The sequence below is a fragment of the Nicotiana attenuata genome, unplaced genomic scaffold (genome assembly GCF_001879085.1).
Source record: "Nicotiana attenuata strain UT unplaced genomic scaffold, NIATTr2, whole genome shotgun sequence".
Classification (NCBI taxonomy): domain Eukaryota; kingdom Viridiplantae; phylum Streptophyta; class Magnoliopsida; order Solanales; family Solanaceae; genus Nicotiana; species Nicotiana attenuata.
This window is the reverse complement of record NW_017676579.1, coordinates 9,512-28,548: the sequence shown is the minus strand read 5'-3', so window position 1 is coordinate 28,548 and position 19,037 is coordinate 9,512. Positions and strand designations below refer to the sequence as shown.

Here is a 19,037-nt window from a genome sequence, read left to right as displayed (position 1 = left end):
GACGAAAAGCTAGTGGAGGAGTCCTCGCTGTCCTCACTCTCTGTGGCATCGACAAACATCACATAAGAAACCAAGTAAAAAGGGAAGGAGGAAGAATAGCGAAGAAAGACGATATTACTCACCAGTAAGGGGCTTGCGTCCATATTTCTCATAGAGGGACGACCATGTACGAATACCCGCCGTATGAGGAAGGATGGCGCTCACCCACTCGCGGATACCATCAACAGGTGCATGGGGTAGTTTCGCGGCTGTAAAAACACAGTTTAGTACTACCCAAAGGAAAGCAGTCGAACATCACTCAGACAAAAAGCATAGAAACTTACATGCGAAGTTCCATTTCTCAGGGAACCCCGTAGGATCCGCCACAAGGTGCTCGGTCCACACATAAAAGTAATTCTTATAGAAGCGACGGTTGGCTCTGTCGTCCATCTTCACCACCAGACTCTTCCACCCTCAGTGGTGCATGTGAATCATCGTGCCACGAATGAGTTGAGGGGCGAAAATATTGAGCATATGCCCCAAAGTGATCTCACGACCGGCAAGCTTCGCAAACTTAAGCAGTATGAGGAACAATTTATACAGGTACGACGAAAGTTGAGCTGGGCATACATCGTAAAAGCGGCAAAAATCTACCACCAAGAGAGGGAGAGGAAGCGTATATCCAACAATAAAGGGGTAGGCGTAGAACGCACAATAACCTGGGCGGTCAAAATGGACTATATCGTCCCCCACCGCCGACAGTATTTCAATGTAGCGAGGGATTCCCCACCTAGCCTTCAATTCTGCGATCCCCCCCTCTGTTATGAGAGAGGGAGCAGGTTTCGGCTCCTCCCCAGTGGGACTGTATAAATCGCTCCACGCTTTCCCGGGGCGAGGCAAGATCTCAGTCACCGACGGGACCTCCTCATCTTCTACCACTTCTGCTCCTCCAGTGGCCAGAATATCATTTTCCGATGCCGGAATTATGGCAGAGAGATCAGCGCGAGAAGAATCGTCAGCCATTCGTATCAATTTGATAAAGTAAAGGGATAAAGAAAAGGAAAGACGAAAATTCCTAGCTAACTGGGGGAAATAAAAAAATCCGAAGTGTCAGGAGAAAAGAAATTCGCAAAGTTCTCTTAAGTAAAAACAAAAAATGTGTCAATCGAATGGTGCAATCCTATTTATAAGAGGCATAAATTCCCCAAGCACGAAACCTAAGAGTCGAAAATTGAAGTTGATAGGGCGTGAAACGGCTCAATCCCCTGGGAACGTGTGTCATAATGGCAGGCAACCATAAACAACGCTTCAAGATAAATAGTGTTCCAGTTCCGAAATGGCCGCAATGGCTCAAGGATATCGAAAAGACGCCGTTACATTACTAGAATCTAAAGACCATACCCAGGGTGTAGGTAGTCATATTTCTCTTAGATATGTAACAATCATAATCCGTCTACCGGGCCCGACAAGAGACGACCCCGGTCGGCCTAACCAAGACCCCGTCCAAGTAACTACACAGTGGAAGACGACATGGTTTGCTCCAAACCCCGTACTCACAATACCCGCCATGACAAAGAACGATACTCAGGGAACGACGAAAGCGTGTGTGGTGTGAAAGTGTATTGACCCAAGAACATAGCGAGGATTCCATAACTATATATAGGGAGGGAATCTTCCATTGAGGGGGAGGGGGGCTTTTTCTCTCTTTTTCCTCTCCTCTGTATTCTTCTTAGCAAAAAGGAAAACAAAGCAATCTTCCATGGAGGATGTAAAACAGTCATCTCCATCGATTAACGAAAGGAGAAATGAAAAACATCAATAAGATTGATCGTCCCTATTTCATCTTATGCATCATTTTTCGATTTTTTATGGATCCGGAGGTTATTATGTTTGACTAAGATTTACCTCTTCATCCTCTCTAATTGATTTAATCAAAAAGGTTTCGGTAACTTTTGGTCAAACAGATATATAAGGTACTTAAGAAACAAAGCATATATAAGGTCTAATTGATATTTTATACGGCGCATATTCTAACAGGCTTGCTCGGCCGGGTTCACTCGGTTAAGCACCGGTCGTGCTCCCCAAGCTTGGGGCGTGACATTAATCCTCATAACACACACTGTTTTACTCTTGTTCTCGTAAGTGTCTTTGATTTCAGGAACCAACATGTCAAACTCTCAAGCAGCACCTACTCACACAGACGCCGGCCTTGGTCTTCATGGCGAGAACGAGCACATAGTCACTTCAGGAAACGGAGTACCTCTAGTCAATCTTGATGGACCACCGGCCATAGATCCAGTCGATGTCAGTTCTCGTGTTGTCATTCATGGAAATTTAGGCGCCAACCTGAAAACAGCATCCGTAGAGACGCTCGGGCAGCTGATCAGAACGCATAGAGTGGCGAAGAAGGCGGGATTAGTGATAACTAGGGATTATGATGCATTTTACACTCCTTCTTGCTTAAGCTTTGATTAGAAATGTGTACAAAATAGTCCCAAAGGCTTACAAGTTGTGCTTGATTGCAGGTTTGATCATCAAGGTGACAAAGTGTCAAAAAACCAGCTCAAAAAGGAGTGAAACTTGCACAAGTACCAAGACAAGACAAAGCTCAGTCAAACAGGGCCAGTGCGGCCGCACACCATTCTGTGCGGTCCGCAAGGATGAAGTTCAGAGACTGTCTTTCAGGCCATTAGGCAATGCGGCCGCACTTGATTTCGTGCGGTCCGCATTAGTTTCATCGCGACCGCACTCGATTTCGTGCGGTCCGCAAAGCCAAGGTTCAGAGAGATGGCAAATTGAAGAATTATGCCCAATGCAGTCCGCGATCTATTTTGTGCGGATCGCACTAGAAGCCACCACGGCCGCGGTGCATTTTGTGCGGTCCGCGGTGGCCAAGCTTCAGAGAGCAGAAAAGTCAAGCCAAGACCCTTAGTGCGGCCGCACTCGTTTTTGTGCGGTCCGCACTAGCCCCGCAGGGGTATTTTTGTCCAGAATTTTAAGCCTAGTATAAATAGTTTCTTTTCCCATTTTTAGGTAATTAGATAGTTTGGACATAGAGCTGCGCTCGTGACTTCGTTTCTTTTACTATTTTGAGTAATTTTAGCTTAATTTCACCATTGAATCTTCAAGTTTTATTTAGCAATTAATTATTATGAGCTTATCTTCATCTATTTCTTTGTTTTTCTATTTAATCATGAGTAGCTAGACCCATCAGCTAGGGTTGTGGCTCAACCCTAGTTTGGGTAATTGATGAGTCTTATATTTTAAGGTTTGATTGTCTATGGGTGTTTGATATTTGGACTAATTTATGGTTTTATTGTTAAATTAGTGGTTGAAAACACTAGTTTATGCTTTGTTGATTTTGGCTCTTCTTGAGAAACAGAGCCTAAGTCTCTAGAATTAGTCCAACAAGGAATTGGGGCGTACTCAAGAGAATTGATAGCCCCAATTAAAGGGTTAAACCGAGAGATAGTAATACCCGACTTGAACCTTAATTGCTTGCATAAATGTTCATACCCAATTAATCTTGAGAAAGTTAATTAGGGCAAAATCACTCGAACTGCCGAGAGGCATAGAGTGGGTAGAATCGTGCAATGGTTATATCGTAATCCCCAAGTATGACAAACTAGCCTTAGACATAAGAATCCGTTAGTTATCCACCTAGGTGAAGGTCACTTCCCTAGTGCCTTTTATCTCATTAGAACATCTTCAATAGCTTCCTCTTAGCATAACGTAGCTCAATTTAGCCTATTGGTAGTATAAATCTAGAAGTTAATCAAAAACCCAAAAAATGTTAAGAAGTGCAATTAGGATCAATTACACAACTCTAACTTAGATAGAAACTCAATTCCAACTTCTAGCTCCCTGTGGATATCGATCCCGACCTTATCAGGTAAAAGTTGTTTCGGCCTCTCTTGCTACTCTTTAGTAGTACAGGGTTGGCCTCGATCACTTTTTGGCACCGTTGCCGGGGAGCTAACGGTCTTGATTATGTATCTTAGTAGTTTTGTGAATTGTTCTTTTTTCCTTCTTTGTTACTAATTTTTGTGTGTCACAACTTCAGGTGCAAAAATGGTAGCAAACAACAATGACCCTCTTGACAATGTAATTGCGGGGGAGGAGGTAGACGATGTTGGAGATGATGAGGTGCCTCTTGTACCTCAAGGGCAACGTAGAGGCCGCCAGGCCAATGCAAATGAAAACATTCCAAAACCTCCTCCGCCACCTCCAAGAATGGCCCCTCGAGTTCTTCCCAACCTAGGCTATGCGAGTGCAATTATCGCGCCCCGGATTCGGGCGGGCAATTTTCAAATTACCAATGTGATGTTGACACTTTTGGATCAGCGTGGGTACTTCACGGGTGCTCCCACTCAGAATGCTTACAAACATCTCAAGGGGTTCGTGGATACCTGTTGGGGGAGCAAGCAAACCAATGTGTCCGAGGATGCACTTCGATTGAGGTTCTTCCCATTCTCACTTAGAGGGAAGGCATTAGATTGGCTTGAGCGACTTCCCAACCATTCCATCACCACTTGGGATGAGTTGGCGGATAAGTTCATTGCCAAATTTTTCTCACTGGGGCACATGGCAGCATTACGGGACGAGATCTTAGCCTTCAAGCAGGAGCCCACCGAACCACTGCACGAGATTTGGGAGAGATATAGAACTATGGTGAAGGAATGTCCCAACAATGATATGATAGAGGCTATGATACAACAGACCTTCTATCGGGGCATCAATACAACAAATCAATGCATAGTGAATCAATTGGCTAGGGGTAATTTCATGAAGTTGCCTTATGATGAAGCTTGTGCAATTCTTGACGAGACGGCTGACACATCCTCCGCGTGGCAAAGTAGGGACAATGTGCCATAGGGTGACCCCACAGTCACTCATTTGCACAAAGAACTACATGACCATGGACAGGCTATAGTAGAACTTACACTACTAGAAATTAGGTTTATGGCAACCCTTCCAAAACCGTGGCAATAGATACACTAGCCGTCCCTATAGGGCTATCGGAACGGATTTGGAGGCGTTCCGGGATTCAGTGTTACAATAGGTCTATTGGAATGGTTATTTGTAACGGTTTCAAAACCGTCTCCATATAGGGGGTATTGTAACGGTTTTGATGATATATTGCGACGATTTTTGTGATATTGGAACAATTATCAGTACCCTACTGTAACGGATATTGTTACATATTGCAACGGTTATTAGGGGATGCTATTATTATTTGCTAGGTCTACTGGAACGGTTATATGCTCTACTACAAAAATTCACAATTGAATTTCTCATATTTATGGAAGCAAAATGAGGAATATTTTCCTATGCAATGAAATTTTTTACCTCATAATTTATATAAACCACAAAATAAAATTAAAATATTCAACTAGCATTACTCATATACAAAAACAAAATGTGAATACATTGTTTGATCAACAATTCAAAAGTCAAAATAGATGAGTTTGCATACAAAAAGTTCTAAACTAAAATATCTTTGAACATGATGATAGAAAGTTTAACAACGATCAACAACACTCAAGTAAGGTCTTCGTCACTGCTTTCTTCCACAATCGCTGCACCTACAAAAGACAACCAGAAATAATTAAATAAATTTTTTAAAAGATAATTGAATCACAAAGTAATTGAATGACCAATTTGATAACTCTAAAATTTTCAAACGCTCTAAATTCTTAAATTTTTCGGCAGAGTTTCCTTTGTAAATACGACTATCCCAAAATTTTCAACCTCTCAATACCAACACAATTCAAGAACTGACTCCAAAACTTAGGTGTTAAAGAGCCGTCAAAAAACCATCACTATTTTTTCCCCTTCCTTTTGATAGGTAAAGACAACCACACAGTTAAAAAACCCTCATCTATGCAAATCATTACTATATATGAGAAAAACACACAAAAGAGTGAAATTTTTCATAAATGCGAAGAGTATAAAATAAGTATCCTCCTCTGGAAAAAGGTAAGACATCAGAAAACCTTATCCTTAGCATCCTAAACACTTCCCAGAAATAAGAACATTGCCAGATAACCACATTGCCTCCTTTCACAATAAAAACACGATTTATAGTACGGTAGTCAAGCAGCAAACTCTCAAGTTAATAGTGGATATTTGTTCATTGACTTTTAATAATAGTACAGAAACTACATAAAAATTACTTTTAAAGACAACCATAGCCAATATTAGAAGACATTTGACCCTCCAAATAGTAACAGTGACAACCAAAATGGGAGAGAAGAACTTGTCAAAGGTAGAAAAAATAAAAAATACGTATAGGATTACTTTCATCCTTTGAAGTTGCCAAAAATGCAACAATTATGGACTTGATGATGCAAAAAGATTGTATTGTAGCATAGGAACTCATTCAGTTTCGTGCAAAAAGAGATAGCAGATTAAGCACGGCATGCATTGATCAGTCTTTAGATCTTAACTAATGCTGTAGCGGAAATTTGCTTCCCTTATAAGAAACAATGTTGTGAGATCCTAAAACTGCCTCATTGCCCCTGGAGTGAACCCCCTATTGAGAGCTCAAATACTGGAAAAAGATAATGATAACTAGAAGAAGCAAGTGCAGCAGTGTCTCACATATGACAGATTAAGGGGTATCTATCTTGTGGTTGTGTTTGTATGACCAACAAATAACTAAAGGCTTTGCAATCTACCCGAAAGCTGAAAACAAAATGGACACTCAGAACTCCAATTTCAAAATACAAACCAAAAATCCAAAACTATAGACCAACTACAGATCCACATTCAAGTTGATCTACCTGTCACACCTCCCTTTTTCTTACTACACCCCGGGAAGGGGTGTAATAATAAGGGAGTTATTTTCAACTTGAAGTGACAATCGAAACGTGATTCATTTATTAAGAGAATTCAGAGTCGCCACTTGGGAGATTTATGGTGTCCCAAGTCACCGGTTTAAAATCCCGAATCGAGGAAAAGGATGACTCTGTATTACAGTCCGCGAACTAGAAATTCGAGTAAGGAATTCTGTTAACCCGGGAGAAGGTGTTAGGCATTCCCGAGTTCCGTGGTTCTAGCACGGTCGCTCAACTGTTATATTCGGCTTAAATTATCTGATTTTAAATAATTATGAACCTATGTGCAAATTTTAACTTTTAGCCGCTTTTATTATTATCTTTTAAAGAGAATTGCAACGTCATTAAAATACGCCTCGAACCACGTCACATAAATGCACCCGTGGTTTTTGACATATTTTAACATCGTTGAGATTTGGATTTGGGTCACATAAATGCGCACCCGAATTTAGGAAAGTAATATTGTTAAACACGCGCCTAAAGCAACTACGCGTTTGCACTTTGCGAGGGCCATGGAATTTACTAAATGACACGCCTCGGAATCTAAGGATCAATACAGAATTAAAATGAAGGCCACGCAATTGTCATTTTTGTTTGGCATGGCACGCGTCACTTCTACTTTTAGGAAAAAGTTTAAGCTACGCGCTAGAGGGCCATAATTACTTATATCATCTAGTATGGCTCGCCCCACTAATTAGACTAACTAAATGAAACTTAAGAAAATTATGACTACTCCTAAATTACTTCTCAAACCCAAATTTTAACTACGAAAGCTATCCGTATTTTATTCTTAGAGACTTGGGCCTAATTTTAAAACAACGAAAACAAAGGCAAAGGGGAACGCCAGAAAGCCACGCAAGAAAACGTTGGGTTCGACCAACTGGTCTTTCACCTGAAGGAATGCAATTTTAATTTCCAATGTTGGCCCAAGACGTGGGCCCACACCGTTGGAGGAAATAGGCATTTGCGGGGACCAGACCCTAGGTCGAATCCCTGCAAACCCAATTCAACCCCTCATAACAAGAATCAGGCCCTAAATAACCACTAAGGATTCGAAGCACTAAATACAGTCGTTAAAGAAACGTTAAGCATAAACAGATCGTTAACCACTCGGAATATCTGATATTAAGACAGCTTTCAACCAAGTTTTAAAGTTGTAATTGCATATTCTTATTCATAAACATATTATCCACTAATCTACTTGCTAACATGGCTCTTAACATGCATATATCAATACACTCTTTACGTCTCTCACTTTAAATCCTCATCCCACATATCTTTTAACCAAAACAATTAGTAAGCAAACAATGAGAAGCTCAATGAGACCTGTTCATCCTAATAGGCTGAATGCAATTCACTTTTAATCATTATCAGTCAAGTTAACTACTGAACTATAATTCCTCCAACGACCAAATTCAGTGATAGCAATCTTCATACACAAATGCTTGAGGGGGGGGGGGGGGGGAGATTCAGTCAAACCAGAATTAAAACAATGAACCACGATTTAAACATAAAACTAAAAATTATTGCATAGCCTTGAATAAACACAATATTATTCAAATAGCTAGACCAAATTAAACAGGAGCACATGAACAATTCCTCAAGTTCCAATTACAGGGCTATCTTTTACACTTCTCATGCTCTTGAGTGCTGAGACATACCTGGAAATGAGAGTAAAGAGGGTAAGATTCAGCAGTAACAACAGTTTCCAGCAGCAGAAATGAACCAAGTAAATCACAGCTTTCAAACCACAAATGGATCCCAATCCAAACTTCAAACCAGCTTTTAAATGCTAGCCTCTATTTAGCACAACTTAGATAGCTCTTAAAACCATTTCAGGAATGCAATTGAAGAATTAAACGAAACAGTGACATCCAGCCCAAAATCCAAACCAAAACCCCTTCCAAAAAAACACCCAAAATCACACTCTATGTAATCCATTTCCACTTCAAGCTATTCAGAGAATTATTTCAGGAAATGAAAGCTTTCAGAAATCAGAAAAGCCCAATGAAACAGTGTTGTGTTTTCAATTTTCAGCCATTTTGATTTTTTCAGATATTTAGCTCTTGGATCTTCTAAAGTCTGCCTTGCAAGGCAAGAGACAATGCCTTTATAGGCAAGCAAGTAGGGCAACAATAAAGAAACAAATTTTCCTCTTTAGTCCCTTCTGAATTATTTTTTTAGCTTAAGAGTCCCTAGAATCTTGACTTGTAAACCAAGTAATGCTACCCAAAAACCAAAAAATGATATTCCCACCCCACACTAGAAGCTTCTATGTCTGTTACCTAAGATTCCTTTCTATCCTATTTCCTAAACTACCCCTTAATGAACCTGAAATTGACCTTTGACCCCAATGGAACCCGGGCTCAAAACAACTGGGCCTCTTTGAATTGGTCATGAATGACTCAAAGAGCCCAATGCTGATTCCGAACCAGCCCAGATGAACATTCCACTTCAACTCTGTCCAAGCCTCAATAAAATTATTCTAACAATTTTGATTCGTAAAGAAAATCTGCAATATCACAATTACATCCTAAACCAACTTACTACCAATTAACCAAATTGTTTAAACACATTAGTCAATTAAGAAGGAATCACAACTTGACCAAGCATGCATAATCAGAAAACTCAAAACAACAGAATCCAAAGAAAGGAGATGAAGTAGACACTACTAGAAATTTGGGCTACGACAACGATTCTAATGGCAACGGTTCTATAACCGTTGCTATAGAATTCTATTGCAACGGTTTTAACCGTTGAGTGAGGCTATTGGTACTATTGGCACAGTTTAGCACCTGAACCGTTGCCGTAGTCCAATAACCGTTACAATAGAGGCTTCTACGGCAACGTTTTAAACAACCGTGACAGGAAGTCAATCTGTGGTAACGGTTAAATAACGTTTTGCTTTATTGCGACGGGTTTGAATTCCCTCTTTATTTTTCCCCAAATTTTGGACGACACCCGCCTAATTAACAAAGGCCCGCTTTAATTAGTATTCCATTAATTTTTTATTCAATAAAATAAGAGTATACCTAATAGATCTCTAGACTTAAAAGTACCCCCATTCGCATATACTCTTCCACTCTTTGTCTCTCTCCCAATCCACCGTCGACGTCTCTGTTACCGGAGAGTACGAGGAGAAGACCAAACTATCATCGGCGACACCGGTAGTGTTAGCGCCGGAAAATCCCTTTAAGCCTAATATTAGTCTTGTTAATCCTCTAGGGTTTCTCAAAATGGTGTTCGAGTTCATTGGCGGTGAATCGAAGTTGCTCGTTTGGTGAAAGATGAGCAATAACCATCGGCGGGCTCTTCAATGGGTTTCCAAATTGTAATTGGCGTTCCCTCGTTATTTTCTCCCTACACTACTTGGAGTACTACTTTGGCATATTTGTCAGTCTCTTCTACTTCACCACCCCCAAATACAAGGCTTCCCCCACTTCTATTTTCTAGCTTTCCATCACCCCCATCTCAGGTTTGAATCTGTTTCCTCTCTATTTGTTTATGTGTGCAAAAGTAGGTAAATTGTCTACTTTTCTGCTTGATGGACCCTTCTATATCAAAATCTATGTGCCAAGATTTTTGAAGAAACACAATTCTGAGGGTAAAGTTTAGGCTTTTTTTATCTTTAGATGACAACTAATTGACTGAAATGTGAAACTAAAGGAAAATTATTGGATTGGTATTAGCAATACTTTTTTGTCGTAGATGAATTTTTTGCTTGATAGACCCTTCAAAATCAAAGTATTTCTTGCAGAATTATAGTAGAGATGTTAAAGTTGGATGGTTCTTTTTCTTGTTGCCTTTAAGATGACAATTGAGGAAAATAATTAGATGGGTATTTTCATACTGTTTGTTCTATTTGTGTTTGCTCTGGAATTTACTCATATCGGTGTCAAAGATAGTGTTTTTTATTTTTTATCACTTGATTTAACTGTGAAACTTGCAGCTTCAGCAGTAATTATAAATTTTATTACTATTTGGAAACCGATTGAAGAGCACTCGTCTTTCCTGTTCAACTTATTAATTTCTCTATTTCTTAAAGTTGTGAGTATTTCCTGCTGAAGCTTTGTTCCGATTACTTAGAAATCTGTTAGGGTTCTTTTGCATTATAACTCATCCCTGTGAAGGTCGCATGTTTTTCCCCTTGAAAAAGCACGAGGTAAATCTCCAGTTAAAGATATGGAGCTGTTTATTTTTGTAATCGTTTTGAAACTTGTCACTTAAAATGCGATTGTGTGAAACTACTTAAGAGTGCCTTCTAAGCTTATATGTGCTACAAGGTGGGTGAAAGTTGTATCATATTTCTGCCACCAAATTAAGATTATAGGTAACAAATTTTATGTACTAGAATATCCTTTTTCAAGGATAGTTTGGCCATGTTTTATTTTGTTTATTTGGATAGAATGGATATTCCTGTTGGAAACGCCAAAAGGAATTGCGGCCACCTATTTTTAGAGCTTGTGTCTTCAATTCTCTGGCTTGCAATAGTGGTTTAACTACTTCTAGTGCATATACTTCTGAATTTAATAGCTTATTAACTGTTATAAAAGTATAACGAATTCAGTGCTAAGAACCTTAAAGGTCGAAGTCGTCAAGGTTAAATCATGGATCCGCTTGTCTGTCTTCCATTTTATTTGTAAACTTTCCAATAGTTGCTTCTATTCCTTTTGATTTGCCTGATTAACACTAATTTATCTTTTAGATGTCTGAAGTTGGTCTTATCCCATGGATCTATCGATATATTTGTTGATGTTGATATTCAGTTTTTTAAATTTGGCTTGGATCATGAAAGGTAATAGTAGCAGCTAGCAAATAGTTGGATCAATTACTTCAATTTCACATTTTGAAACAATTTGGTTGTAGCTTAGATATAGTTTACATTGGGATTAAGTGTTGAATTTTATTTAATATCTAGTAATTTTGTTACCAAATCACTCTAGTAATACGTTAACAACCCCTATGCACGACCAAGTAATAAACCAAGATTTCTACTTGCAGTCACCAATACCAAACCAATAATCAGACAACAATGACCTAGAATGCAATGCATTTTTTGTTCTTTAGTTCATTAGATTATTATTCTTATTATAGTGCTTGTTTATGTATTACTGTAAAGACTATGCGCGTTGACATGAATTATTTGAATTGATAACTTTTAGGTATTAATTCAACATGAGTAAATTAGTTTGGCGTTGAGAAAGTGTATAAAAGGTCAGACAAATATATTAAAAGCTAGAGTAAAATAAAAATGAAGGTCGTGTTAAAGAAGAACGTCTTGAGTCTTCAAATCAGAAATATAGTAGTGCAACACCTTTCTTGTTATTCTTTCTAAAAGCAATATGCTATATTTTTTCTTGGTAATAATTATATAGTATCGGGGTGTAATTTTGCTTACCTTGAATATTAATTTTGGAACTTTGCTTACCTTGAATATGTGGAAATATATCAAGGTATGTAGTTTCCAATGTTCAATAAACGTGGATGATATTATTTTTTTACACTAACCTAATTGAACTAAATTTGTAGGAAAAATATGACATTCCTGACGGGGCGAAAACATGGGCTTTTTGAATCAATTGGTACTGCTTGGAGAAAGTATAAGAATCAACTGAAGAAAAACCACTTTAAAGCCTATGAGAATGACGAGCTTCGAATGGAGAATAGGCCGATAGATGTTCCGGAGGCTCACTTTAAGGATCTTATTAAATATTGGAACTCCGATTCCCACAAGGTAATTATATTTATTCTTTCTGTGACCTATTCTCTGCTTGTTTCTGTTTTGGCCATTTTCCATGGGAGGAACGATATCATATAAATTGGTTATCATTAAATATTGTTCGGGTATTACTCTTTATTGTTGTAAGAATAAGTGCTCAACCATTGAATATTAAAACATGAAATTTTAGGTCTACTGGATGTGGACGAGAAGTTGGAGGTTCCTCTCCATGAGAGTGAAAAAGTGAGAAAAATCACTATGTGATTATACTTGCGGGGAACTAATATAATCGTGTGACTAACTGCATTGCTCATAGATATGGTAATATATGTTTTTTGCATATATTCTGCAAAGTTGAAATATGAGAACTTTTTGTGGATCCACAATGCATGCTTTTTTATCTTGTTCTTGTTTTCCTCTCAAACTCATTCTTCTGATATGGATGGAATGAAGATGCAGAATTACTTTAAAACAAAGTAATTCATGGACATATAATTGCGATTGAATTTGTACGTTCTTTGTTATACACTAGACATAATGCTAAAGAGGCTGGTATATTATCTATTTTACTAACTCTCACTAATAATAGACTAGGCTCAGTGTATTATTCAGTGCTAAAGAAACTGTTGAATGAAAATTCTTAGATTGCTATGTGTATTACTTAGTGTGTGTGTGGTTGCATTTGTTTGAAGCCTCGCCTGCCACTACTTATATGTATGCTTTCAAAGCTAGCAGAGGAAACTGAAATATAAAGAGAAAATGCAAATGCTTCAGGATCACTAATAGTTGTTTCTCTAATGTGTTACCTTTAATCATCTGAACTTACTGTAGTGCTGTTTCTACAGTTAGAGTGTTACAGTATGTATTACACAAATACTACACCTGTATATTTGTGAAAATATTTTGCACATTATTTAGGATAATATATGTAATAGAAAACTGATTTTGGAGCCTTTCTTGTACTTATTTAATCTCTTGAAACTGATCAAGTTTAATGTCATGTTCTTTATTTTCCCTTGGTTTTTCGGATTAACAGTATTCTTAGACCGGATTCTCTTGAAGGTTATGACTTTATTTATACTCTTTTGTAGGTGTTGTAGATGAAGAAATGAAGGACGGAGGCAGTGAAGATCTAGACCTTACTCAAGAAGAATTTTGAATTGTTGTAGATGCATGGTCTAGCTAAGAATGTTTGTTTTCAACATTTTGAAACTTTCTTTAACTCTTAAAATGTATAACTTATGTATTCGGGGAAAAATGGTTTACTTTATGGATATTATTAGGTTGTTGGACAATTTGGATTATGAGCAGTTTCATTTTGATATTTATATAAATTTTATTGTTTTACTATTTATTATATATATAAATATTTATTTACAATAAGGGCTATAATTTTTATTGAATGAAACTGTTACTATATCTTACCAGAACCGTTGCAATAGATATCAAATGGCGTTCCAATAGAAAATGTAAACGGTTGCAACAGGACCTGCGAACCGTCCCAAAATATTCTACAACCGTTGCAATAGGTAGTTCAAACCGATGCCATAGCTATTTCTTGATCATCACAGTCCAAAAATATCTGTAGCAATAGAAACAAAACCGTTGCAATAGCTTAATAAAATCGTTGTCATATCAGTAAATAACTGTGGCAATAGATTACATAACCGTTGCGTTAAATGATATGGCAACGGTTATCTACTGTTGCATTAAATGTTATGGTAACGGATTTCAACCGTTGCAGTTGGAAAGAATAGTCGTTCCAATAAGGAGAGGAAAAACCGTTGCGATAGACTACACTATAGCAACGGTTATGTAAACCGTTACAACAACCGTCCCTGTAGCTCTATTGGCACGCGGGCTGATGTGACGGGCGCTAAACCGTTGCAATAGCTCTATTGCAACGGTTTACCTAGCTGTTGCAACGGTTTTCCTGCCGTTGCCATAGGCCTATTTTCCAGTAGTGAGAAAAACAAAGCAAAATATGTGCACAACCAAAAATGAACAGGGATGATACCTAGAACTGACCCGGAACAAATTCGCTAAAACTCTGATAAGCTACCTCGAATCCTCGACTAGAATAGACCCTAATCGTGTGTTTTTATGTGAAAACACACGAATAAGGCCCATTATAGTCAAACATCGTCAATAATCCCGTTGATTTAGACTTTATGGACTTTACGACTTTCTTTCAAAAATCAGATTCGACGAACGTGGGGGTGACTTGAGGGAAAACCTTTGTGGATTTGATATGAGGGAGGTGAGGGGGCTTCATGGTGTATATTTGGGGCTGTTCGGTGGAGGCGTCGCCGGGAGAAAGTTAGGGCGGCGCTAGGGTTTCCAAAATTTGGGGCGTTCCGGTGGGATTTGAGGAGGGGTGATTGAGGATTCGGGATGGGGTGAAGAAGGGGGTTCAGGGGTGTTGATTTGGTAAAGATTAGCGGCAGTTTAGGGCCGCACCGCCGGGCTTCGACGCGGTGGGGCAGGGTGGCGGCTAGGGTTTACGTTTGGTCTCAGAGGAGGGGTGAAAGGGAGAGACGATGGGGGGGGGGGGGGTGAAGGGGATTAGGACACTTATATAGTATGTGTTGATCCAGTTCCGGACCGTTGGATGAGGTGAGATTAACGGTCCAGATCAATGCGAGGAAACGACGTCGTTTTAAAAGAGTGGGGGGCTAGACTGGGTTGGGGCGAACTGGGCCTGGTCTGTTGGTCCGTTTCGGCTGGTTGGGTAAGGGGAAGCTGTTTTGGGCCTGATCAGTGCAACTAAATTTGGCCCAGTTTCTCTTCTCTTCATTCCATCTTTATTGGTTTTTAATTCCTTTTTTTCCAAATTCCTTTAATTCCCTTTTCCTTTTCTTTTCCCTTTTCAGAATTAATACAAATCCTAAAATAGTTCTAAGAAATTAATTAACTCTAATAATTATCACAAACTAATCAAATACCAAATTAAATGAAAACTAACAAAATTCAAAGCTACAAATTAAACAATGCCAAAATAAATCATTTTTGTGATTTTTTTTGTATTTTTTGTAAAACTCCTAATCACTAATTACTTCCAAAAATACGTAAAATTAAACCCTAAATGCAATGCATATTTTTTGTATTTTTTCATGAATTAACATGCACAGACAAAATACAAACAATTAACGTAAAATGTCACGAGAATACACAATATTGTAAATACTGAAGGAAATTATTTTGTTTTGAAATTATGGGAGTAATTCATATAGGGAAAAAATCACGTGCTCACACTACCTCATAAAACGTGAGAGCATGTGAACAGAAACATGAGACTCAGCTAAGCAACATAAATATGAAAATACGCTATGAGTTGTACTAGACTATGACAAAGTGGAAAATTTTAATTGGGAATTCTATAATCCTCTAAATCTAGGACACTAGAGTCTTGATAACATCCTAAAGGCTAAAGTGAATTAAACAAATATGATTACTCAAATAAAGACAAAATTTATACACAAGAAACATTAAGTTATATCTGCACCACCAAATTTCATTCTTGAGGCGAGCCATAGTAGGCTCAACCTACGCTCCAGCAATTGAGGCCATCAAACTGTGAGACGTGGCGTACGTGGGTAAGTTATTAAAATGTTACAGATGTATCTTGTTAAGAGCATGATCAAGTGTCAAGAGCACATGAATATCAATGAACTTCTTAATGATGGAAGTATAACATTTAACCTGACTAAGTTATAGTAACATGAACATATTCTTCATCCAGAAGTCGGTGCTAAAGGCAATGAAAGTTTAAGCATAAGGAGAACAGTGATGTCGCAGAAGTAGGTACCATGAGACATTTAAAGAAAAGAAAATCTTAATAGACATGGCATAAAATTAACATCTTTGTCAATGAGTTAATACCTAGAATGAGTTGGCCTTCTTTGTTGGTAGCAGTAGATGGACGATGGATTGGTTGCAATGCTGTTTGCTGAGCAGATGAAGCTTCTCCTAATGAATTATCACCCAATGCTGCTAGAATAATGTTAGCATCAATATCAATTCCTGAACACTGAAGTCGTGCAAAAACATCTGCAACAACTTCTTGATGGATAGTTGCCTTTTGTTCCTCAATTTTTTCCTCCATTCTTTGTATCTTCTCCTCCAATTTTTGTATAGAATTTGAAGTATCCTAAGAGGGTTCAAAATATCCTACTTTCCCTCTCAAAGAAGTTCTTGTAACCCCCCGTCCATACAATCTCAAACGTCCCGGATGTTCTGGTCTCATGACAGATGCAAATGCCTCTACGGACTCATTGCCATTTTCTTTTTGTTGTGCTTCAATTTCCTCCATTTCAGCCTACAAAGCAAATTCAAAAAAATATAATTCAAGTAAATAAAAAGTAAACAAATAGAAACAAATAATTGATCTCGATATAACATTACTTAAATATAATCGCACAATTTTACTAGTTGTATCTTCATCCGAGGACTTGTATGATCGCCCAACTTTTCTTTTCCTTTTAGCAACAAAGACTTCCTTTGCTGATAAAGGATCCGAAGTTTCCTATTCTTTTTCCTAGTTATATGAAAGTGAGTTAGCATTCCTAGTGATCTGCCATGAACTAAACAAAAGCTAAAATTGAAATTTTTTTGCCACGATTTGCTAGTTACACACCAACTTAGAGCGAACTAAAGCAAAACTTCTTTTTCCAGCAGTGTGAGGATTCTTCAACTTTTTCCGATTCTCAATGTTAGTTTTAGACATTCTCTGCAAACAGAAAGAAACATCAAACAATAAAATATATAATGCTTCCTGTTAAACTATCAAACAGAAAGGTACCAGAGTAATATATAATGCTTCCTGTTAAAACATCAAACAAAAAGGTAAAAGTAATGGGAAAATAGCACTTCATTCTGCTGCCAAAAATGGACATGTGCAGGTTGTAAAGGCCCTTTTGAATAAGGAGTGGGGGGATCGCGAGCCGGATGGATAAGAAGTGGTTGACTGCTCTTCACATGGCTGTCAAAGGACAAATCTGGTCGACACAAAGGGCAATACAGCATTGCATATAGCAAATGTTCAATACTTCAATTAATTGGGCAGAAACTGGAAAAATTGGGCAGAAATTTCTGAAAAAAATTCGCCAGCATTTCGCTGCTTTTTGGACGTTTAGAAAGAAGAAGAAGAAGAAGAAGAAGAAGAAGAAGAAGAAGAAGAAGAAGAAGAAGACTGCCCTTCAAGAAGATGAAGAACAAGTAAAAAGTCACATACCTGGAGTTTCTCAGAGTTCCAATACCTAAGGAGTTCCTTAAACTGAGAAACTGGAACATCTTCAGGGATATGTTGCATTCGAGTTTCATCACTTTTATAGGGGTCAAAGTGAGCTTTTTTCAATCTACTCTTATGCTTTCTCCAGGCAGCTTGAACTGATTCCAAAGTATATTTTTTTGCAGAGTCAGGAGTATCATATTTATCCTACAATTGTTGTCAAATATGTTAGTGCAGAAAATATGAAAGATTTTCAATCAAAAATAAAAACTTAAGAAGTTCATACCTTGGTATATTCCCATATATCCTCTTTTGTGTCCATCTTCCTCCAATCCAAAATATCAAGAGGACATAGAGTCGCATTCTTTGCCAATGTGCCGAGGAAGCTTCCAAACTCTGTCACAACTACGTCACTAGGACCGACGGGTTGATTTAAGTTGTTAAGTAAAATCAATTTACGCTCATGTCGTCCATGTACACTTTTTATCTTTGTTTTTCCTCTTTTTCTTGTTTGATTAGAAGGGCCTTCAACTATTCGAACCAAACAAAACCACCAAATCACTATTGTTGGTACATTTTTTATGACTGAAATAGGATGTAAATATTTTTAGATAATGTCTATAGGTTCTTACCTTGTTGTTCACATTGTTCATCTTCAACACGAGTTGTAGAATCTAACTGAACTTGTTCCTCTACTTGTTCCTCTATTCCTTGTGTTGTTGGAGTGGTTGATCTTGTTTGTACATGGGTTGCTACTTCTGAATATTGTGGCACTAGCAGATTCTCTTCGATGATATTCAGACGCTCTTTGTTTGATTGTCTAGCAGGAGCAACATATTTTGCAGAAGTGGTTGATCTAGTTTGTGCATGGGCTACTGCTCCTGGCAGATTCTCTACAATAATATTCGGCCGCTCTTTGTTTGATTGTCTAGCGGGAACAACATATTTTTGGCTAAACGAAGTCCTTATTTGGTTTGCCAAAGATGCCATTGTTCCGGGTTTTGTGTATGTTGCGTTTGTCTTTCTTTTGGGCTTTGAAGGTCTTTCTTGACTCATATCTATCAAATCTGATGAAGAATACAAATAAAAAAAGCTTTATTAGGTATTATATAAATGACAACAGTAGAATTCCAAATAATTAAAGAGATGTTGTGCTTCATAATCATGGAAGATAAAGTTAAGTATTGCAAATTATCAATCAGCCCTAAATCTTGTTCTACTTCAGCTTATTGCTTCAGTTAATACTTATCTCTTTGATCTTGAATTTTAA

General features: G+C 38.1%; 1 long non-coding RNA gene across 1 annotated transcript; it reads right to left on the bottom strand.

Annotated features, from left to right (window-relative positions):
* Positions 1–5,358: 5,358 nt before the first annotated feature.
* On the bottom strand, positions 5,359–8,896 carry LOC109221092. Its single transcript, XR_002067198.1, has 2 exons — positions 8,480–8,896; positions 5,359–5,564 (listed from the first exon to the last, which is right to left on the bottom strand). It is a non-coding gene; the product is annotated as an uncharacterized LOC109221092 (long non-coding RNA).
* Positions 8,897–19,037: the final 10,141 nt, after the last annotated feature.